General features: G+C 36.8%; 1 long non-coding RNA gene across 1 annotated transcript in view; it reads right to left on the bottom strand.

Moving 5' to 3' along the window:
• LOC119794226 overlaps window positions 1–24,368 on the bottom strand; it is a 38,544-nt gene extending 14,176 nt beyond the window's left edge. Inside the window, exon 1 of the long non-coding RNA XR_005282197.1 lies at window positions 24,327–24,368. This is a non-coding gene — a long non-coding RNA (uncharacterized LOC119794226). The remainder of the gene's footprint in view (window positions 1–24,326) is intronic.
• Between the last annotated feature and the right edge of the window lie 1,123 nt (window positions 24,369–25,491).

Raw genomic sequence — 25,491 nt, 5'->3', positions numbered from 1 at the left:
ATCAGTTTTCTCTTCCCTTGCAACTTAATAAACTATATATGGCTAGGTCTGTCAAGATAAACAATCAATTAATCACATAATAGATTTAGATTAGCTCAATAATTTATGTTTGTATTTTTGTGTGTGGGCTGCTCAGTGGTGCAGTGGGTAGCACTGCTGCCTTGCAGCAAGAGGGTTTCGGCTTTGATTCCTGGCCCAGGGTCTTTCTGCATGAAGCTTGCATTTTCTCACCGAACAAGAGTGGGTTCTCTCCGGGTACTCCGGCTTCCTCCTACAGTCCAAAAACATGACTGTTAGGATAATTGGCTTCTCCTAATTCTCCTTAGGTGTGATTGTGTGTGTGTGAATGGTTGTTTGGCACCGCTAGCGACCCTGCTTCCTTCTCTTTCTACTATAGACTTATGTTTTACTCCTACATCCCCGCCCCTTCCCTTGTAGTTTCATTAGTGTAGCATGGGAGCTTTCGGACAGGGGAGTAGCAAACCGGAGAAATGCTAGCTAAGATTTGGAATAATACCTACTGTACACTTGTACAAAAAGAACAGCAGCAGTGTGCAAGCACATTGGATTCAAAATAATTTCTTGGGCAGTTTATCATTGCTATATACATTTTCTATTGAGACAGGCATAAATGTGCCTGAACACTTATTTAACATTTATTTTACATGTTTCTTAAATTAATTACTGGATTGTCATGGCATTGAAATGCAGTTTCAGAGTTTTATAGGTTTGATTATTTTTAAATCAAGCCTATAAGATGTGATTCAAAAAGTAAAGTTCAAGTAAATGTCATAGTTAAGAACTGTTAGAACCCTTAGTTTAGTTTTATTTGTAAAGAGAGAATATCTGCTAATCTTTTCGACATCCTTCTTTCAACAAAGAGTTTCTGAAGGTGTTGTGTTAGCATTATTACAACAAGTTTCATTGCCATAATGCCAATAAAGGCTTTTCATATCCACTAAAGCGTGGGAATAAATGATGAATAGGCATTATTTGTTAAAAAATGTTTTAACTATAACAAAAAATAAAAAGAATCTGAATAGTAGGAATATCTGTACATATTGATTAGTCAGCCATGAATATTTGCTTTAATGTGTGTTACTTTTCTTTAAAAATGAAAATGAAGAAATTAAAGAAAAAAACCAAAAAAACTAAGAGAAATTGAAAATTCTCAAAGGCCAAAATACAAAAATGTATTTAGCTGTCATATATGGGTTGTATTGGACTACATCAGAAAGACCCTAATATTTTTAAATGCAAGTTGGATGAAAGAACCAATTAACTTTTTTTTTTTTTTTTTTATATACAATTAAAAATAATTTAAAACTATCTTTACCCCTGTGCATATTACTCTGGAATTCCAAGTAAAGTCTTTAGAACTTTGCTGAGTCAGGTGGCTGCCAATTTTTATGATGTCAGGACAATCTAACCAGTTATGATAAATGTTCTACAACAGACATGAATCTCTCAGAGCTGCTGCATCTATACAGTATATATTCTGTCAGGTGTCATGATCTCATTTCCTCCACCTGCAACCTTTAAAAACATACATTTCCAACTGTTAGGTATGTGGGAATATGATGAAACAGCTCTCTTTTGTCACTTTCTTTTGGGATGCTGATAAAGAACCACAGCTGAATATAACGGGTTAAGTGCATTTTGTTTATGATAGATATAAGATACCGATATCGGTGAAGATGGCCTGGTTATCACTACTCACCTGAGGCAACTTGAACATGATTGGGATTTGCTAACATTGAGCGTCTCAGCAACAGCGCCGTAACATCTGTTAGTATTTGCTAGGATGGTCACACTATATGCAGAGCAATCCATATTTTTTCTTCATATTTACCTTCTCTGAGCTGTTAATTGATTTTTCTCAGATCAATTCTGTGGTTTACAGAAATTGGTGGAGCAAATGGAGTCCGATCAATTGCCAAGTGATTAGCATGTGCACTGGATTACTTCAAACTGAAGGACTCCTGAAGAATGGCGGCTGGAAAATAGAGGGAGTGTTCAATATAGCCATTTATCATAAGTTTAAATTACTTACTGCTAAGTCAAAGTCTTACATATATTACAATAGGAATAAAGTCTTAAATATAAGTATTTAAGACTTTTTTTGCCTACATGAATCCTTATGCAGTAAATGTACTTGTCCTACCATGTTTTGGAAAGCCTTTGAGAGGTTCAGATAAAAGCTGTAATGTCCTGAAATGATCACTTCTGTTTCAGATTAATATTTCTCAAAGTGTTTTAAAGGAAGATACACAAACACAAACACACACAAACTAGTTCTGCTATATGTAGTGAGGACCATGTGTTGACTCCTATTGACTTCCATTGATTTTCAGTCATTTTCAACCCTTTCTATGCCCTAACCCTAAAACTAACCCTAAACCTAACATTACCAATGCATACCTCACCCTTACCCTAACCCCGCGGTTCTCAAAGTGTGTGGCGCGACCCACTGGTGGGGAATTGAGACGTGACAGGTGGGGCGCGCCAAGTTCCGGTGTGTTGTGTGACTATAAATGTAGAACGTGTGAGAGCAAACTGTCCTTATAGCTGTATGTTGCCGTTTTTTAGACCAATCACACCCACAAAGTAATCATTACTAGCCTACATGCAGTCTAATTAAAAGAACATTAGATATGAGAAACATTTCACCTGGAACTGAAGTGCCAAAATAATGATTGACGTGACGTCGGCATATTATTTGTAATAATGTTGTGTGTTGCCAACTCAGCGACTTTGTCGGTATATTTCAGACCCCTCCAGCGACTCTTTTTCAAAAAAGCGACTAGCGACAAATCTAGCGACTTTTGGAGACTCTTACGTGAAAGCACGTATCATTCCTTTTCTTGTCCTCCAGCGGCAGGTGCTGCCGCGGGGCGCCTCCCCCATCCCAACCCCGTTCTCCCCCGCTATCGCAGGAGTCCCTCTCAGCGCTTCAGTCAGACACACATCATGTTTACCCTCAGCGTCCAGACTGCAAATAAAGTGCACATGCGCCGGGATTGACGACGCAGGTTGATCATAAATAACTGAATTTGAAATATTTTATCTTAAATAAATAACGGAGTTTGATTCACACAGCCACATGTTCATGTTTTACCGTGATTTGTAGGCTCCTTGGTGGACCACAAGGGAAAAAAAGAAAACGTTTAAAAAAGTTTCAAAAAAATTGTAACTCCGCCATAGTGTCTCTTTATGGTTCATTTTGCCGGTCTCAAACCCGGGTAAAGGAGGAGGGTTAGTATTGTAATGAATTAAACATTAATAAAAAAAAAATAATAATAATAATAATAAACATTAATGGACAGAAAAAAGTAGCTCTATATTATTTGGGTGTTTTTACTCACTTTTTGTCTCTCTCTAACGTTATTTCTCCCACTCCCATCTCAGCTGAACATTAAGTTGCTGCAGTTAAGTTGGCAACTGTATTTAAGGTAACAACAGAGAAGGGAGTTCAAGTATTCAATAATGAAGCATGTGCTCTTACATGTACAGGCTTTGACTGGAAATGGAAAATAGGAATATTAAAACATAAGGGTAATCAGACTTTGCATCCCTTCAAATTTATGAACTCATCCCCAACAATATGCAGATATTAGTGGCAAAGTAACCAATTGTTTTTAAGTCATCAAGCAGCTTCTTGCATAGTTGTGATTAGATATTTGACCACTTTTTTTGTTGAATTGGTAGAATTCATTAATAATACTAATAATTAATGGAACTTTATTGATCTCACATTGGAAAAATTTACCTTGTGTGGCATTCGGGGAGCAGTATGGGAGTTAAGGGTCTTGCTCAGAGTCCCAGAGAGCAGACTGTGGGGATTGAACCAATTACTTGCAACCATCTCAGAGCGCAAGCGCACTGCTCTAACCACTAGGTCATCACCTCCCCGACAATTCAGGTAAGTTGTTTGAATTGTTAACATGCATAAGGCCATTATTTTTTCAATCAGAAATTGTTAACAACGTTGAGGCCATAAAAGACGATATATTTTCATTTAATATATTTTAAACAAATTTTTTTTGTGTGTGTTTGAAATGCTTTCCCTGTCAGAACACACCAGTGTATCTAAGTTTAAAAATTTACTGTTGATTTGAAGTGAAATTAACATATTTGGTGGAGGTGCTTTTTAATTTTAAAATCAAATCTCCATATTGAAAGTTTTTCCTTAAAAGATCAATATGGATCAACTAGTTTTGTACTTGTCAGCTGGTACAGTGATCTTGGGTTTGAAAACCATTCCTTGACTTTTCCATCTATCTTATTATTGTAGCAAAATTACTCTCTTTGTTGGATCTACCATAAAATATTTCACCTAATGGTGTCATGATTTTGGCGCTGATGGCTGGCTTGTTTGCTGATTTCGTTCACCTGTCTAGCTCTGCCTATGCTTCTCATTGCTGCTCATCAGATCCACCTGCTCTTGCTTCTATTTCAAATCCTTGATCCTAACCATCAGTGCCAGGTTATTCAGGGACCTAGGGTGGCAGTAGGTGGGTGCTCGAACTCAGAACCTCAGGATTCCAAGCTCTTTGCCCTAACCACTAGACCGCAACTCTCCTCCACTCCCCTCTAGCATTACTAATAATGATTGTTTGCCTGATCCTGATCTGTTTCTGTATTCTGACTTTTGAGCCTGCCTGCACCTGTCTGATCTGTTTGTCTGGCCTGTCTTCTAACTCTTGTTGGGTTCTTCTGTGGACTCAACCTGGATCTGCCTCTTGACCTCACCCTGTGAATTATCCTGTCTTCCTTCATCTGCTCTGATCTGATCTATCAACTCTGCAGCCTTCTAGGCTTCTGCATCTGGAACTCTCTGGCAGCATCCACTGTGTCTTGTCAGCCAACTATGGAGCAGGGATTTCTCCCTATGTTTGTACCTTCTTAGTCAATGTTTACTACGAAGTTTGCTTTTCTTTGGACAATGGTACTATTGTTCCACCATCATCCTGTACACTACAGCTTTAAACTTGGCAAATCCTAGCATGTACCTTTAGATCCTAAATACCGTTTTTTTTTAAGACCACACTGTGGGTGAAAGGGTTTATATTTTCACAATAAACAGCTTATATAAGTATATTTCATAAGCATCACAACAAAATACATTGTGCTTAGAAAAAGTTCAATTACTCATCCCTTCTGAAAAAGAATTGAGTCCTTTTAGTTGTAAAATTGAAATCAGATGCTACTCACTAAAGCAATATCGTTATAAGTACAGCCTCAGTTTGCTGAGGAGGTTAACCTCCAACTTTGACTCAAAAACAGTCCAAAACAGTTCAAGAGCACCTGGTTTGAGGTTGTTTGAAATACTGCAAAAGTGAAATGCAACCAGTGAATATATCCAAAATTGAAATCCAATTTTTGTGAGTGGGGTCCAGAATTCAAACATCTATTCGGAAGTACTCATCTGTGCATGAAGTGTACAGTCAGAATAACATTGAACGCTCCAAAGTGTTTAAGCTTTATGACTAAGAGGCTGACAATATCTCAAATGTGTCAGATCCTTTAAAAACCCTAACCCTTATCTGTCTCTCTGTAAAAGCTCTCTACTCTAAATTTGGCGAGCTCCATCCACTCTACTACACTGTCAATATCGATGTGCAACTGTTACTGATGCATGAATAAGAGAGACAATGATGGTGACATGTGCTGTTTTATGTTTGATGATCGGCTCAGTGAGTGGAGCTCCCAAGTCTAGGGTATACCACTCTCTGTTCTTCTTTTTCACATGAGGTCAAACACTATTGACTGAAACTAGCGAGGGGAATGAGCCTGCATTTACTGACAAATTGGTCCCCTGGATTGACCTCTGGTTCAAGTTAGCTCGAGTTCAGGAGCAGGAAATATCAATACACCTGGTCAAAGGCATAAATCTCACTCTGTCACCAAAAGGAGGGCAGGCTGATTTACATTTACATACAGTATTCATCATCAAGTTGACTTTCTGCCCCCATGGCAGTGAATGTGAGTGTGGGAAATGTCACTTTAATTATACTGCATTCATAACATTAAGAGCAATTACAGCAGAATATAAAGGGTCACAAGGTACACACATAAAAGCGACTAGAGTCATATGTCTAGAAAATAATGACCGAAGTTCCAGCAGCAGTTAAAAAATGCAGTTTTATTGGCTAGTAAGACCCAGAATCCAATTAAAGAGTCTCTCTGCAGTTCTCATTTGTAAAAGTACAATGTGTGGGAAAAAAAGAACCCAGATAAATTGATTATGCCTTTTTCCATGAAGACTTCTTACAATGTTAATATTCGGATTGTTTTTTGATTCACACAGAATTTAAAACAATTTTAATTTTAGACAGACAATTTTGGTGATAAAAAAAGGTTAAAAATGCTTTCTTTGCTCAACTGTGTCGCTAAACCAGATTATGTTAAGCACAATTAACAATTTCAGTCTTCTATTCTGTAAATCCTGTTTATTTCTCTTCACTTTTTCAGCATTCAGCTTAATGCTTACAAAGCTGAATAGAGGATAACAGTCTTTTTTATTTTATTGTGAGCAAATGCAGTGGAAAGGTACATAATGCCCTTATCCGATCAAACAATGTTTTGTTATTTTTCTTGCTCTTTTTAGAAGACCTATAAACACCACCGACCTGGTTAACTAATTACCTAATGTGGCTTTTACTTATTTAACAGAAAGGTCCATCTTTTAATTTTTTAAGGCAAGAACAAAACGAGTTACAATAGGGGTTTTAGGCTTAAGTAAATGCTTTTTGTCAAAGTCCAAATCTGCATTAGGAGTGTAATTATACACCCAGCTCACAAGACAGAGCAGAATAAAGAGTTTTAGAGAACAAAAACAGACAAGATCTATGCAAATTTTTTAATAAAATAATTTTTTTTTATTAATATAATGAGCAAATGTTTTGTAACCCATGAACTGTTTTATAAAGTCTATTATTGTTTAATAGTTCTGTCAGGACTAGTTGCTTTGGCCCAGAAAACAGATGGATGCTGAGACACAGAACAGCAGGTTGACGATATTTAATAAATAAAGAACAGAGAAGCACAACATGGGCATGGAGACAGGAGAAAAGCAGAGGATCCAGTAACTAGTAACTGCAGGGTGACTATTTAAGTAGAGCTGGGCAAAAGCACAGACAATGGAGAAACACAAGTGAAGGGGATCTACTAATTACCTGAAGGCTCTGGCTGAGAGAGACATTTTCAAACATGGATAAACAGTTAAAACCACAAGGGAGAAAGTAAAGGTGTATTCAGACCGAGCGCTGTGATTTCCACGAGCCCTGCACGGAGTTCACCGCTCTGCATTTCAGATGAAGTGTTCACACCCTGGACTGCATCATCAAATCAGATGTGAATCAGTGTGAAGCTCACAGCCCACTGATATAAAAGAATAAAAATAAATCAGCAAATAGACTGAATGATTAGTGCAGGTTTTTGCAGTTAAAATGATCATTTGTAAAGTGAAAAAAAAAATAAATATATATATATATATAAATAAAAAGATAAAATGTAATACTTTTGCTTCAGAGATAATACAAATGATTTAAAAATGATCTAGCTTTTCAATGCTACTTGATTCATGCAGGGAAAACCATTGTTTTTGCTGATTTAATTTTAAAGATTTAAGATCATCTCCATCCCAGCAGATGTCAGTGCTAGTGTTTCAGCATATCAAGTTATTGCATAACATAATGTGGCATTCCTGTGCTGGCATTGAATATAAGACTCGACCTGTTTACTTTATTTATTGGCTTGAATGATTGTTTTACAATATTCAGTACCTTATTAGCCTCAGTTTGGATCTGGTGTTACCCCCAACAACCCTACAGCATTTCTTGTCAAGATCTCGCTGTTATAACTTCACAATAAAAGCATAGGTGAAACGTAAAATTACAGACTGCAGCTAAATTGTTCTCTATGCACAACTTTTGAATTTAAGACGACCATACATTTTTGGAAAAGCCAGAGAGTTAGGACAACCTCTCCAATAATACAGAAATACTCTCTGGCTAAATTAAAATGAACCAAAAATAATGAGATCAGAGATCAAGCAAGAGATCAAGCAATCTGTTTAGCAATAGAGATCAAGCAAGAGAAATATGCTTGAAAAAAACTGACAAAAAGGTAAACAAAAACCCCTAAAGGCCAAATAACATCATATGGTAAGACCCAATTAGCAAAACTATAAACAGACTTAAGACAAAACCAAAAAAACTAATTCTTAAAGGTAAAATAAGAGAACTAATGTACACTAGTAAATCAAGTTTTGACACAGTCGCTTATTAAACTTTCATTGTTTTTTTATTCTGAAGTAATCCTTATGCCAAAAATATAGAACAATTATTATGTTTTTGTTTTGACAAAGTGAATGAAGGGTTTTTCTGTATGTAGCAGACTGTTTTACTAGAAAACTATAAAGCAGTAAATAACATTGTTTTTAAATTTCTCTCCTTTTAAACCTGCGGGCTTGTCAAAATCTTTCACTTATTTTTACCAGCTAAAGTCATATACTTTATACTGACAGGCCAATCACAACGCAGAGATGTGTTTTGAATTTTTTGATGCAAATCGGGCGGGCTTTTGAGGGCGAGGCGGACAAAGCTGTGCGATGTTGGAGGAAGCACAACAAGGAAGATGGCAACAACTATTGTACGGTTCAGTTTAGGAAGGAATCAGTTTAGGAAGGATCAGACTTGGGGTTTTCGTTGAAACGTGAGCAGGAAGAGGCTCTATGCTCATTCAGTTTTAAGAAGGATGTATTGGCAGCCTGTTTGTTTACACTCCCCCACCAGCTTTCTGTCACGCTTACTGCGTCACAGTCAGTTGCGCTCATTGGTCAGAGCGTTGGCCAATAGACACAGACAGCGGTTTGAAAGATAACAGGTTATTCTCATCAACAATCTTGTGATGTCTCATTCATCGGGGCCACACTAAATTACACATTTAATCTTACATTTAGTCTGGTTTATCAAGCTAATATACAAGCAGCTTCTCAAAAGTGTTGACAAAACTACTTCATTAAAATGGAAACATCATGTAATGTCATAATTGTGAAGCACAGGATCTTCTAATGCCCCAATTATCAGTTCACCATAATCAATTCCTATAGTAATATTTAAAAAAATCTTGGTCAATTTAAAACTGTTTGTTTACCTGATCTTTTAAGACACCCCTGGTACTGTTTGGATTTTAGTACATTTGAAAATATGCTACTAGAACCTAGCCTGGCGAGCCAGACAGACTTAGACTGTGAACACAGTATCTCGGTCTGGCTGGTTGAGCCAGATTTAAAGCTGAGACAAGGGCAGGACAAATAGGGTCAATGTCATTAAGTTCTGTTGTAGAGATTCTTAAATAATTGCTTAAATATCCAGCTGTTATGATTCTGCCCTTTCTGGACTTCTTGGTTATGTTTAAATTGTCTTTTTTCCATAATTTCCATTACATTCTAGTTGTTTTCTGATTGTATTTGAGTTCTTATGTATCTCTTGTTTACTCTCTGTTGCCCCCTTGTGTCAGTCTCCTTCGCCTCGCTCCCTTCTAGATCCTTCTGCCCACAGGTTCTCCCAATCATTTGATTACTCTTTTCATTGTTCATCATTCTTTTGCTTCCTGAGGCCCCTGTCACAATTTAGCGATTTAGCCAGCATATGCCTGACGTCCCAGAATCTTGTAAAACGCTGGCATAAGCTGAACTTTCTATGTATTTTTTTCAATTTTTGGCGTAGACATAGTGTTCATACTGAACTTATGTCCGAAAACAGCCTAATTTATACAAAACCGACGGCAGCGTAATGCCTATGAAATGTCACAAGCCAGTGTCCTGAGGGTAAGCAGCAATGCACTTACACTTAACATATGTCAACGATTAAATAACTTACCTGAAACGTATGACCCACGTATGAGCATACGCTGGCATACGTCGAGAAATTTTGAGCATGCCGTGTGTTGACGTGTGCCAGCGTACTTCAGCGTGCTCATGACTTATACAAAATTGACCCATAACTTATCCAATGTATGCCAGCGTTCTTTGCCAGATTTTTCGCACATAAAGCATATATATGCCGGCTACGCTGGGTCCACAACAGGTATCCATTTATTCTGACAACAGCAATGACAGATTCTGTTTTAAAAAAGATATTTAAAAAAAAAGTTTTTTTTTTTTTTTTTAATGAACGTATCTTTGAATACTTTCAAGTTTATTACCTATTTTTTCCTCAACATTTCTTTCAGAATGAGAGGAGCCATACTCTGATTGTGGCTTAGAAGGATTTCCATGTCATCTTAAATTGATTCCCATTTAAATCCCAACTGAAGGCAAACTAAAGGCAGATATAGAAATTAATAATCATTAACATTTTTCTTATTCTTGGATAGCTAACTAATTTGATGAAATGCTCAGGAGTCTTTCATGGTCTTTTTCAGCTGCTTTCTTTGGGGATGCAAATCTAGTTTTGAAGGCCCACAGAGAGCCACCCACCATTACAACGATCTCTACATGGTAGATGGTATTACAGAGAACAAATATGGAGCAAAATGGTGTAATCTGATCAGCTCCTTTCAAAACGGCTCAGACGAGGCACCTGTGATTCCTAAGCTCTAATTAACAATGTCATCTGTGACAGTCTGTGGACTTGTGAAATGCTCATCTCATTGATGGTTTGAGACATCTTGCTGTAATACAGTGGCAAAGGGGGACTTGGTTAAAAAAAAAACGGGTCATTCATCGCTGGCTGATACAAGAAAATTACAGCCTTGATGTGTTGAACCTAAAGATTACCTCACCAAAGACACTTCACAGCACTTTGACTGACCTTTATTCATCATTTGCAAATCTGAAGAGGGTGAATCATTTTCAAAAGCCTTGAATCACTCCTCAAATTAAAAAAAGATCTAAAGAACAGAGTCGGAAACTGAGATAGCATTTAGCAGCACAGGATGCATTAAAGTCTTTCTGTATTCTGGAGGTTTGTTTTTCTATTTACATTGCATGTGCATGCACACAACCCCCATTAGTGCAATTCCCCATACATATTGTAACATACTCCAGTACTTTAAAGTGTGTTTGCGTGTACATAAATGTGTGTCAGCCTTTTTGAAATCTTTATTGGCCATAATGAAGAGTGACAAGACTGCAAAGTACAGAGAGCCTTTCATATTGGTGGAGTGAAGCCACGCTTTATACATGCCAGAAGTGCCAAAAGGCCCTGAAATCGAGCCGATAGAACTAACCTTATTTAACGGGCAGACATCTGAGCCATTTCCCCCAAAGAAAATGCCACTTCTGAATGTCATGACCTTTTCTAACCGTGTTTAAAATCCTCCAAGGTCGTTAAGGTGTGGTTTGTCAATAAAATGAATTTGAAGACTCTTGGGGAGTTGTGAACGGGTAGAAACAAGGACAAGTATGCAGATTTTATTGCATATACTATCAGGTATTGCTGCTGTTTTTCTTAAGGCTCATGACAGTGATTAAAGGACTGTGCATATGAGTGTGTGTCTGTGTGTGTGTGTGCTAGTCTGATGATCTTTAAACTAAAAGAGAAGCTCAATAGCATAACAAGGATGAAATGCAAACCACTTCCTTGTTATCAGAGTGTATGCATCCGTTTTGGCAACCGAGAAAAGACCATTATTCAGATTTCACCATCAAATTGAAGACTGCTTATACCATAGTAATTTTCAAGGTCCTTCTCTTAAGGATAAAGGTCTGAAATAGGTTAAGGGTTCAGTTTAGGGTTAGGTATGGATTGGTAAAGGACATAAATAGGGTTTTTGTCACGGTTAGGTTTGAAATCGATTGAAAATTAAATAATTAGACAAAGCTTTCATTGCAATTCGAAGATTTAAAAAATTATGTTGAAATAGGAGGAAGTGAGGAATGTTCTTAAGTTCGTGGCTAGCTTTAACAATACATATGAAATATTATTATATAAAATATCACTGTGAAGACAAAAGAGTAAACATAAAGTAAATAAGAAACCTGATATTTTGATAACCTGATAGTTCATCTTCTTAGTCTCACTTTTAAATATTATATTCAAAATTTTGCACACTTTGTTTTGCTCGTAAACTTTAGTCAGGCGTTCAGTTATAAAGTAAGAGTGTATTTGTTCAGTACACAGGATACCGAACTAACAATCTCTACTGGATTATCTCTTATTATAAATACATCTACCTTAACATCTCTTAATTCTAGTGGCTCTACAAAAATTTTAGGTGCTTGAAAAAACAAACTAGTTTCATTATTTTTGCTGTAAAGGTTCTGAACAATTTTAGATTTGAGCAAGTCATGTCCAGGGCAATCTATAATGAGCTGATTTTAGAGGGAATATGTGGAGTGTCTTCACTTACTAGATTTATTAAGCTAATTAGGAAAAACTGATTATTCTGTAGCTTCCAGCTCTTTATTAAATAATTCCTTAAAATAAACCTATAAGGAATTAATAAAAGTGGAAAATAAATTAAAATGCATTTACCTGAGGTGTGCTTGTGCCTTTGATATTGACATAAAAGAAAAGAACAATAGCTGTAAGGAAAAGAAAAATACTCTAGAGGACCTTAATAAATGTTTTGTGTGAATGGATAATTAGAAAAATTTGGTTTCAACTGTTACTTGCTGTACTTTGTTTGGGTAATGTTTTTATGTAATCCAGTTCATACTTTCACCTTCACATGACAGAGAGTAGTCCAGTTTATATATAGAAAGATGCACAACTAATTAGCATATATTTCTTGCATCACAAAAATACAACAGCTGCCTACTCCACAAAACTAGGTAACTGGGTCAAAAAGAATGCATGGCGTGAACAGAGACGTGCACAGGTATTTGGCTGACATTTGTTAAATCTAATTTAATCTAAGCTTTCGGATACTGAGATAAGGGATATTCGGGCAAGGCGGGAAGAGCTTGGAACCATACGTTTTGGTAATTAAGCAGGATTATGCTCCAACTTCAGTAGATGTCATGAAAATACAAACTGCTGCAAGTATTCTTGAAGAGTTAAATCCTAAACCAGAGAGATGAAGAGGAGAGCTTCTTAACAACTGACTGAGCGAAAAACAAAACATTAAATGCTTTTCCAAAGACAATGAAATGTCCAAAGCTTTCTTTCCATTACTGCTGAAATTTGCTCACTTTTTGTAACCTTAAAATTACATTCATTTAACTCCTCAGAGGAGTGCTCTTACCTCACGTGGTAAGAGAGAGGAAAGACCTGAAGCCCTGCTAAGTGTGAACCCGCTGTGATCTACAAATTGGCCGAAAAAGCCATATTTTCTGATTTACTGTGGCCTCCAATGTAAGTTTGTGGCTTTCTTCAATCATCCTCCTTAATGCACTAACCATTAGAGTCTGTCCAGAAACAGAATATACCCTGGTGTCTCAATTATAGGCCAACACCGAATCTCTACGGTAGCCTTTCGCAGCTGTGGAAGGAAATGACTATCCATTTTCTGCTTCAGCTCTCACACACCAACCGTGCAGTCCTGCCTGTTGTTCAGAGCAGCAAAAACTCATCTTTCCAGCTGAACTGTTTTATTAATAACCCTGACTGCAGTGAAGGTGCCAATTAAAGTTGACCAAAGATTTACATTTTTTTTCTCAAAACTCTGTAGAGCTGTTTCTCATTGTGGCCTTCTGTCAATTTCCATTTGAAAACCTCAGTACAACAGAAAGAATGGAAGCTTTGAAAGCAGAGTAGTAAACACAATATGAAAAAGTAGAGAACAATGTAATAGATATAAAAAAATAAAGCTTTATAACGTGCTTTGATCTTCTGAGAACAGCGTGATTTGTATGAAATCTGCTGCTATCTGAAAAGATACACCAAGAAACTGACAAGATAAAAGAACTGTCTGCGATGAGAATTCAAATGGAATGTGAGAATAAACAAAGAAAATATATTTTTTTTGCCACAATTTAATAACGGCAAAGGCTTCGGCGGGATTTAGTTTTTAATATCCCCCACGATTCTGTAATAGATACAGAGAAATATCCATGAAAGATGAAAACACAGAAAATGCCTGTGAAATAGCTTTCATGTTCTTCTGAAAGCACTTATGGATTCAGCGTTTAATACTGCGTTTCCTCTGTGAGTGTGTGGGACTATCGACGTGACCACGTTTTGATTTAATGGCTAGCACTCCTCACAAGATGCCAAGTGGGAGAGATAATCAGAGGTAGAGAGGAGAGAAGTCCATGAGGGAGCAAAGGAAAGACAAAACTGGCAAAACACGGTGGAGACAGAGCAGCTCTGACAGAGATGTGAGGTAAGTAAAATATTGTGCTGACCAAGGTAGAACACCATGATCATTTATATAATAGGCTGAAGAACTGGTGAATGGCAGCCCTGCAAGTGAGAGTGAGCAAAGAGTAGAGGTGAACAGGGAAGATTAGGTCCCATGAAATAGGAATAATAATCTGTTTATTAAGTTTACACCAGAGGGAAGAGAAAAAAGCAAGTCTTTTTGGATGACTTAAATGTAATCTGAATGCTTTACTAGTCTGAGTCTCTAAAGTACACCTTAACTGAGCAGATTATTTCCACTATTCTAATGTGTCCACGTGCAGTCTCTTTTTGACTAACCAATAGCCATTAGATTGAGGAAAATAATAATTTTCTGTATTCTTCACTTTGCTGTTTCTGTTGTCTTACAAAAAAAAGGTTGTAGTCCTAAATTTCTATCATAATTACAGTATATAAAGTATCAAAAGCCTAGTGTGTTTCAGGAATTAAATTTGAAAAGTGAAACACAAATATATATTCATTACACACTGAGTTTATTTATCTCAAGCCTTTAATTCTCAGGTTTCGATAAGTAAAACATAAAGTAAAAAATAATTTTTTGTTTCTTTAGAAAATTAGAATATTACATTAGATAATAAATAAAATCCCAAGGTTGTTGAGTTATTTTTAAATTTACTCTAATTATATCTTTTGGTGTGGTTTACATAATTTCAAGATGGTACACTAATAAAAAAAATCTGAGTATTTACAGCTAAACAGGTTAGTAATAAATACTATACAAAGAACTAAATGCTGATCCAACCCAATGAATACTCATTAGAAAGAACCCATATGGATTGTATGACAATCTTATTCTAAGATCAAAGTAAAATGCTTCATTCACTCTAAACCCATTTCACAGTATGGTTAAGCAAATGTTTTCAAAAAGAAAAGAGTTCATCATTTAAACTAACTCTGGCAGGCTTTGATATTTCTGAGAATCACACTACAAAGCCGCTCGGAGCAGTAAAATTAGCCTCACTAAGTACCGGGTGTATTTGCCTTTATGTGCATTATGCATATTTTTCTTGCATGCACTAGAGGCTTTTGTTTCTGTTTACTTTTCATTAGAGTTATAATGTTCATATGAGTGAAGGGGGAGATGCAGGTGTTACTTCCAGCATTGCTTATGCACCTTTTCACCCTATCATTGTAAAAAAAAGTGTTTTAGAATAGAGAAGCCTGTGGGCTTCTAGGTCCACAGGACAAAATCCATTGTCTATTTGCATCATCCAGGGATCAAGGGGTCAAGTATGATATATGACATGCCATCTGCTTATCAGACTCTTCCAGAGGTGATGGTGGAGTTAGCACTCAGTAAAGATGAAGGTCAGCATATCAAGTCGAAACAAAATGGGCGAGCCAGGAGCTGGGGTGGCAGTGCTCTCAGGGTGTGGAAGTTGTTTGCACGGTTCTTGATCTTGCTACCATACAACTGATAAGGCTGGCAGAAAATCCACTGCCAAAAAGGATTATCTGTGGGCAGCTCAGTGTGTCTGGCACCAAGCATTTGGGGTAAAGCAGATGCAGGGTTGTTTGCTTTAGAATCTCCTTGAGAAGTTTAGCCCAGTGGTTTCAACAAGTCGAGTCCTACCGGATCTACAATACCTATCCACTCATCAGAGACCTCAGTAAAAGCTTGTTGAATCAAGATACTTCATCCTATTCAATAATTTATAAGTGAATTGTTTTTGCATACACATTATCCAGGAGTGACTCACAAACCCCAGCAGTTAGCGGTCACATTTGTTTTTACACATAATTGCCACTTGACGTGACTTAACAATAGCACTTCTGGCTCCTGCGTCTGAATAAAGGCATATAAATGAACAATATGTCTTTGTATTGCTAAAACCAAGGCCTTTCTAGATGGTCTGTTAAAAGGCAATCTCTACAGTTCAGAATTCCTTTGTGGATTGGCTTACAGTAAGTTCATCGTACACAACACCTACACTGTCTATTCCAGCATCTTTATAGCTTTTGGGTCTTTCGTGTGATCGGTAACTCTAACATTGCTGATTAATTTGGTTTTAATAGCCTTATATGTAGGTAGGTGGTTGGAAATGAGCTGAAAGCAATGTGTGAAATGTTTTAGTTTAGACAAACAAGCTGCCTGTATCCATCTCTCTATCTATCTATCTACTCCGACAGATTAAATTGTCACCCATCTGGTTCGGGAAGAATATGGACTGTAAGGCACTTCCAAAACCATGGGATTGTGTTTAAATCCATAAATTAGGATGCCAGTTGAGGTGGTTTTTGGCCTAGTGGGTTGGAGCAGTGCGCTTGTGCTCTGAAAAGTATGCAAGTATCCCCGCAGCCTCCACTCTGGGTTCCTGAGCAAGACCCTTAGCCTTACCCCACTGTGGGACAATAAAGGATTTACATTTACATGCAGTTAAGCCCAGTTGCATTGACTCCCGTGGCCATTATAACACTACCATGGTCTGCAATGATGTTCATAAAGTTATCTGGGATATCATACTGTATTCCCTTCTGTTTGTTAATGACTGACTTAGACTTGGGATTACTCCTTCAGGGAAATTCTGGTTCCAGTAGCATATATAGAGTACAAAGAGTTAAAGCAAGATGCCACTAAAGATAAAAATACAACAGATGATACAAAAAAAGTGTATAAAAGAAAAAAATTGTAATGTCCTGGAATATGTTTCCCTTAGATATAAAAAATATCTGCAAAGTAGAAGCTAAGGGAAGACTACACAGCAGTTGACTTGGATTATTGCACTTTTACTGCAGAGATTAAATTACCTTATAAAATAGGTTAAAAAAATACACAGGCTACACAGTAGTTGTCATGTGTTATTGCACAGTTAGAGAGGTAGAATATTGCACTTGAGTGAACATACTGTAGGTAATGTTTTGCATAAGGAGGGGGGGCTTTGAATATTGTTTGACCAACAGACAGACAGACAGACCATACAGTGCACAAAATGTGCATTAAAATCAGATAAAATATTAAATAAAAACAAAGAAAAGAAGAAACATTAATTTATGATTAAACTGTTTTATATTGTCAATGAACATTTAGCTCTACGAGCTTCACATATCTGTAAGCTTGGAGCTGATGGTGACTTGAATGTTGGAGATCTTTGGAGTATTTTATTAGGTAGATATGCTGTGACACTTAGAATAAAAGAAGTAAAACATTTCATTGGTCTAAAGCTATAATAGTAGGGTCTTTGTAAAGACAAAGGATTAAGTAAGCAGCTGTTTTCAGAGACTTTGCCAAGATGCAAATTAATTTGTTGCTGCACCCTGTATTTTATATCTCAATGTTTCACTCTTACATTTGCATTGTTTATGGGTTTCGCTCAAACATATCTAGACATTGGCTTTTTGCTTGCTGATCCTTTTCCTCTCATCTCCTTAAGTTTTATGGTGGTTCATAGAAGGGGCAAATACATGCTTATAAAATAAGACACATCTAATTGCAGATTATCTTTACCCTTATTGTTATTACTTCTATTAAAATTCGTATAAGGCTAAAGTTCTTTTTGAAGCAGAGGAACAAATAGTAACAGGACTCAATGTGGAAACTTAATCAGAATGCTCCCTATTCACCAAAGGCCTTGCCATAGTCAGTATGTAATGATGAGGGTTAACATGACATAGATTAAGGTAGGTTATGTTAAATGCATGTATTATTCTGTTTGTGTTGGGCCTTAATAACCAAAATATCTAATTTAGTAAAGAGGACTGATTTTACCCACTGCAAGTAATATAAATATGAATAAATAAACAGAGGTAGCAGTCTATGAGAGTGTATGCTATCATCACAGATCTACATTTCATTTGGATGACAGGGTGGCATCAGGCCAGGTGCTTTAGAGGGTTGGAGCTGTGTTTTATGTTTTCAGAAATGCACATAAATCAATTTGTTGAAGCTAAAAAAAAGCTTAAGACTTTCTTTTCCGGTAAACCAAAGAACGCCGCTCCTCTGTGCATTGGGAGTAATGTATAAACATTTAAAGACATGAAAGATTTAAGAAATCCTGTAAAGGAACAGATGGTTTGTCTTTCTGTCTGTGGTAACCTGGCAGGTGTTACCATATGTGATATTTATAAGGTAAGAACTGAGAAAAGATTATTTCCATCTCTATGCCTCAATCATCAAAAAGCGCCAGGATACAGATACAGTATATACTAAGGCACAACATAAAATGTAAATGATATCTTGAATATGCAAGGATTTATTTAATTCACCATTTTAGCCTTAACTGACTTTCATCATACATCCTGGATAGCGAAGAAATGGCCCTGACAGTTTTGACAAAAGACAATTCTTACTGGTTTATTGGTTCATTAACACTAAAAGGCGCAGTTGTAAAATGTTTAACTGGAGCTTAATGTTACCTGAGGAACTTTTCTTGAAACGTCTTTTTTGTACAAGCTTGTTGTTATGGAATAGGTTTTTTAAATATCTAAAACATAAAAGATTGCCCTAATATTTATATTTATTAAGGCAGTAAAATATATTACAAATTGATAATGTCACACTAAATGCTTGATATAATATTCCAAGAGTCAAAAATTTGGATGAGATATTGAGATATGCACCACAGGTTATAGCACACCACTTTCTTTGTTTTTGTGATTTAATATCAAGTTTCGCAGGGCAGAAACTAGGGTCACCTCAAATTGCTAAGTTTTGTCACCCCAGGCAGTAATGAAGGGAGGGGTGAGCAGATGAGGGTTAAGTGATGCTTAAAAAAAGAAAATAAATAAATATAAAACTTAAATATACCCTAGAGCTGCGGTCTCCATCCTTTTATTTTGTGTAAGCTACTTGTCCACAGTAAAAGAGGCACAGAGCCACTGGAAAAGCCCAAAGAAAACCTGACACTAATTAATTTTTTACCTAAGTTATTATTGCTGATAGAAACAGTCAGTCTGTGCGGCTCACACCAATGCACTGACTGCACACGCAAGGAATACTAGGTTACGCCACACTCTGTCATCACAGTGCACTCCACAGCAAGCGCTTCCAAATCATATGTGATATAGATAAGAGAAACGGATGACAATGGTGGGTGAGGCTGTTTATGTGTGCAAGAGCAGGTAACTAGACAAGAGGAAAGCATGTAGCAGGTAGAAAACCAGGAGTTTGCTGTACCCGAGTTTTTCTTGAGCCACAGACAGGTAAAAAAAGAACAATCTAAACTGTAGAACTTATTTTATATTAATAACCACAGTTTGTATTGACTTCAATTAAATAGACTAATAATTTATTCCATGAGAAAAAAAAAAAAAAAAAAAACGGCCAACCTGCACCTACCTCTTCAGCCTGACGGCCGGGTCAAGGTCGGGATTAAGTAAAAAATCAATTATCTAAAGCAAACTTGTCAGTTTTATCTAGGTTATATATTTTTAATGCTTGAATCTTTTTAATCTTGAAGTTTGGTTCATTCTATTCAGTTTATCTTGTGTATTCATACAGCATGTTACTTCAATTTTTCCTCTGTAAAACCAAGAATTAATTTGCTTAGTTCAACTTAGCATCAGAGAAGACAGCCAAGTAATTTACACAGGTGAAAAATCCTGACTACCAGCACCACATCTTGTCACTTCTAAAGTTAAGCTTTTAATGGCTTATAATAATATGGCACCACACTTTATAGGCTTAATAGTGGCTGCAGTATCATTCCAATACTAGGACAGAATGGGAGTATTTGGAGTATCATAATAAAACCATAACATCAACTCTAACCCTAAGTTTTATATTGTCTTTACAACGAGAATCAGGGACTGCTTTGCTGTGGTTGTTTTTGTCTGAACATGAATGAGTCAATATCACCTACTGTCAGTTCTTGTTGTTGTTATTTCTGACAATCAACTCATGACAGCTTCAAGAATCATGTTGGAAACAATAGTATTGTTTAGCAAGCAGACCAGTAAAGTCACTTTCCTGTGATATGGTGCAGACAAAACTTTACTTTTTATCTAATGTGAGTTAACCACAGATGTTACTCAAAAACAAAGGCTGGTCACATAAATCTGTCCGTAGTGAGGCTGGCAGATTTACATACTATCCCTATGCAAACCGTTCAGGGAAAAGCATTGAAGGTCGAGCAGGTAATTTCACTAGAATAAAACGGAGGTACCTTATTCCAGAAAATAACCCTTGAAGGACTGTATTTTTAAGTGATAAAAATATATGAACCATGCAGTAAATTATCATTATAGCCCTGTGAAAATAAAGAATACATGTTGATCAAAAGCAGCCAGCTGTCAGTCAGCGTTAAGATTATGTGAGGAGCATTTATCACTGCCCTTCTCTATCAAATCTCTTTGAGGTGACAGGGTAAACTCTGTTGCGATAGGCTGGCATCTATATGGATGCATTTCTGGTTGGTTCCGGCTTTGCGGGTCCAGGCCACAGTCTCCACCTTCCATGCAATGCAATCACCCCCTAGAGTTCTGGAGCTTTATTAAGGACTGGCTGAACATTTGCCTTCATGTACCTATAAATGCCTTAACTGTTATCAGCACCAGGCAATTTTTTATTTATGTAAGAATTGATACATTTCTAAGATTTGGTTGTCAGTTGTTTTTGCATTCATGTCTACTTAATGTCTACCCATTTTAGACCCATCGCTATACAATGCAAATAAACACTGACCTTTTTCAAAAGGCCTTTATCTGCTGTTCTTCCCTCTTTGAGTGAAATCACCTCTCTTTGTCACCATACTGTCATATATGGTGATATTGGTGATAAGCCCATATACACTTATTCCACATTCAATCTTTAGCATAACTGCAACTATCTTTGAAGAGGAGACTAAAGCATGGTTTTTATAAACTGTTAATACCAGTGACCCCCATTTTGTGATGCCATTCTTTATGGCTGGGGGTAACCAAACATTGAGTCTGGAATCTGAATGTGGAGCTCAGGAGAATAGAGCAAAGAGTGTGACAGCTCTGGCTGAGTGGGAGTCAGCGGAGGTGAAGGGGCACAGCTGGCTGTGGGCTTGTTGTCTGCTGAGGCGTCTGAAGGCAGTGGGCACAAATAAATAGCTACACTGCTCTGTTTTGCTCTTTAGTGAAATAAATCGGTGGCTGAATTTGATGTCCATCTGCCACAGTTCATCACAGAGAGAGGAGGAGGAATTAATAAAACACTGATCATCTTCCGCCTCTGTTCTTTGCTCCAGACTGTTTGATTTCGGTTTGACCGCAGTGATGCTCTCAGAGGCATCTAAGACGTCTGAGGCTTATGTCCAAGTCTTAAGAGGTCGCTGTCTTTTGACCAGTGCCTGTTTTAGTATTTGACCATTCTTTCCAAAAATGATAACAGAGGATTTGACTGGGTTCTTATTGCTTCACAGGCGTCAAAGATGATATTATTCAGTCTTGCACACATAAGCCTTAATTTGTTGTGAAAGATGAAGGAGGGAATTTATGCCTTAGGTTAGTACTTTAGTTCTGAGTAAGTTCCATATTACAAAAAGAAACAAAGTACATCAGAGATTAATTTTTCTAAACTCATAGAACATTCAGTGTAAACACTAACTGTATTATGACATGTTTGTTAAACAGTGACAAATAGTATACATAGCAATAATGGGACACAAATATAACAGCATTTATTTACAATTGCCAAGGCTCATACGTGAGTTTCTGTTTTTCATGGACAGTTATTACAAGTGCATTATAAATTTATCCTACTAAGTCACACATAATGTATTATTTGATCTGAATGTGCAGTTTTTTCAAAGAATGTTCAAGATTTAAATAAAACAGAATATATTAATGTGCCAAGCCTGATCAGAATAGAAGCTCTCTGACGTGTACGGTGTTAAATCACCATTGCCTCAATCAGAATTATATAATCTGCAGAGGGGTTCACATGTATGCTGTTCAGATTGTCAATCATTATATAAAATCCCTCTCCTATGGATTACAATTTAACTCCTATGAAGTTGACTCTGAGCAGAATGTTCTGAATGAGGCATTTACAAGATGCATTATAATTCTGATTGGCCATCTTTTACCCAACTGTTTGTGTCCATGTTAACATGGCTAATGTCAATTAAAACAAGGCTGATAGCAAGTATTATGTACAGCGTAAAAATGAAAAATATAATGAATGAGGCAAAGTTTGTAGTCTGTAAACATGGTGAAATATTCCTTTCAAGTCTGATCAATCGCTGTAATGTTGTTTTTAATGCTTGCCTTAATCCAAATTAGTCCTAATTCCAAAAGAACAACTTTTTTTTTGTTTTCAAATATAAAATGATGAATAAAACCCAAATTGAATATATAAATTAGCTGTCATCAATCCATATAGAGCCATTTAGTTCAAGAATAAATTAATCTTTCTTTTGTCGACAAGCTGTTGCTAATTTGGAGCAAATATCTGTGTTATTAGCAACATTATTGGGATTCATTACATAGAAATATTTTGAAACTAGATATGTTATTACAAACACAAATTGCATTTAAAAAAAAAACAAATTCAAATGGTTATGTAATCAAATATCATAAACCAGCCCAAATGGAAGTCTTTATTCTGGGTCTCTAACAACAAAAAAAGACACATGAAAAGCTTCTGCTTTTATTACTTCATAGAATATGAGCCACAGGCAAATAAGGTGTATTAGTGCTAAACCACTCACTATTCTATAGCTAAAGGTCATAGCAGCAAATACTGTAAATTACAACATATTACAGAACTTACCAGAAGTTGTGTCAACATCTTAGCTTTCTGACTAAAAACAAAGTTGAAACAAAGTTATAGGACTGCTTTTATACAAGAACATTGACATGGTGTCATGGGTCTAAAAGAATATGCCCTGAATCAAACTAGTTGGTTAGAGAACCACCAAAACAAACAAATAAATAAACTTCGGATAACTTGAGGGAAACGGGAACAGTGGCTCACTGACTGAGTTTATCTTAATCTCTAAAACCCTCTGATGTTCCTTTCAAATGAAAGTTAGAGGCCATGCCGGACAGCTTTTTTGTTGTTCAGTTTGTTTGGAGTTCTTTTACTAAATTTCCATGGATCATTGTAACTGGTTAAGAAATGCAAGTATAAATGTGCTCCAATCCACTAAAGTGAATGCAAAACAAAAAAGAAAAAACAATATATGAAATAACTATGCAATAATAATTATTGCATATGCATGTGTAGGAATTATTGAATGCTGTTTTAACTTCAGTGTGCTACAAAGACACTTTTGGTGTTTTTGCACATGTCAAACGTACTGAGGAAAAATAATTTAAAGAATAAAAGATTGCATCCTGAGACTTTCTTAAAACCATTACAAAGAGAGAAAAGACCACCAGGCAGAGGGGATTAATCTTAGCTGGAATGTGGTAGTAGCAGACTAGAGTGAGGAGCAGAAAAAAAGGGTGACATTGAAAGTGTAGCAACGATGGCAGCACAAGCAGATCAGGTTAAAGACAGCGGCAAAGCACCAATTGATCGTTCTAGAAACAAGGAAAGAACAGAAAGGAAAAAGTACAGAGAGAAGGAAAAGAAGTGTGAGATAAAGAGAACTGGACTGAAAGAGAGTGATAAAAGGACAAGGACAGCAAGAGATTCAATCTTACAACCAAGGTCCCTCACCACCGACAGTGTCCTGCCTGTGATGTGTACTGCAGGGATTGGTGGGAAAAGGCCAGAAAGAGAAGAACACAAAGCCATCAGCAATATGAAAAGCAGCAAAGACCCAAAACAAATATGGGAACAGCCACTTGATGATGCTGCTACTTGCTCCACAAAAGGGTAGTGGTGATTGGGGGCTATAATGGAGGGTTGGGGGCATAAAGCCGCAATGATGCAGGCTGCCTGGAGTATATGTAGCTGACTCTAATGGCCAAAACGACATCAACAAAATAATGCAAATAAAATAAACAGAGGACATACAATAAAGCTGTACACCCAGCAGGCATTCCAGTCAGTTGATTGAAATCAACCAAGATGTAGGGGAGGGATTTGACTAGGGTTAGTGCGAGGCAGCGAACCTCTTTGCTAATCTGGTGTTCAGCATAGTGACATATACTGACCTGGGCTTGAGACAGCACTAGTGGTGGAGGGCTCAATTATTGCTACAGGGGAGGAGAGGGGGGGGAAGAGGGAGGGGAAGGGAAAGAGGACATTCATGTATTATTAACAGAATGGAGACGTAAAACAAAAAAGAAAAACGCATGCAAGGACAAAAAGGACAGGGAATGGAGACAAATCCTCCCCATGCAATAAGTACTAAAGTCTCTGTGGCAAGATGCAACTTTTACATGCTCACAAACATGTTTTACCACCCTAAACGCTTTGAGATTTGCATGAATTAAAAAGTAAAGAGGATAAATAAAACAGATGAACCCCAAAGCTGTAGATGATTCAAAACTAAGGTTTTTCGGTTACATGAGATGCTTGGTCTGGTTTGCTAAATGACTCACTCTTCACTTTGATGATAAACATATCAACCACTGGGACCACCCTATAATTTCAACAGCACTTCTATGGTAGTTCGTAAATCAGATCTTCCTTTGACACAGATTCAGCCATTGATTTTGATTTTTGTCGTCCTTTTTAAGATGTATGAAGTGACTAGAGAATGAGCAGAAAATGGGGAACTAGAGTCTATGTTTGATCCAGCAGCGGCAGGAAGTCAGGAAGCTCAATCTGATTAACATATAAACTCATTCGAGGCTGAGCCACTGGTGGCATTTGACTGATGGAATAGTGAAAGACTATGAAATGCTCAATCCAGTTTGTCAAAACCCAACATGTGGGCTCTTTCCTCACTTAGTTTATAAGAAAAAGTGTGAGAGAAATAGATGTTATACTTCTTACATTAATGGTGACTTTACACTCAATTAATGTATCAAGGATTGTTTAGTTACACAGAAACATGAAATCCCTTAGTATTATATTCAATAAACCTGTAGAATTGCTTAATACACAAACAAATCAGCCGATCACATGTGAGCAGAAGGTAGTGCGTATTGACATCAAGATGTGAAGGGAACTACTTGATAAAAGATTAAACCGAGTATAAGAGCAATAAGGCAGGGGAATATAAGTGACTTTTAATATAGCATTGTTTTCGGTGAAAGATGTGAAAAAGAGAAACTATCAGGTGAGCTGTAGTTATGTGGATGAAAATGGTGATTTCAAAAGAAAATTGTCACATTGATTGGAGATTGTGAAAAGGCAGAAGGTTTTTATGTA

This window comes from Cyprinodon tularosa, unplaced genomic scaffold, assembly GCF_016077235.1.
Source record: "Cyprinodon tularosa strain WSP-4 unplaced genomic scaffold, ASM1607723v1 ctg471, whole genome shotgun sequence".
NCBI lineage: Eukaryota > Metazoa > Chordata > Actinopteri > Cyprinodontiformes > Cyprinodontidae > Cyprinodon > Cyprinodon tularosa.
Note: the sequence above shows the minus strand (reverse complement) of the source record. Positions and strands in the feature narration are given on the sequence as shown.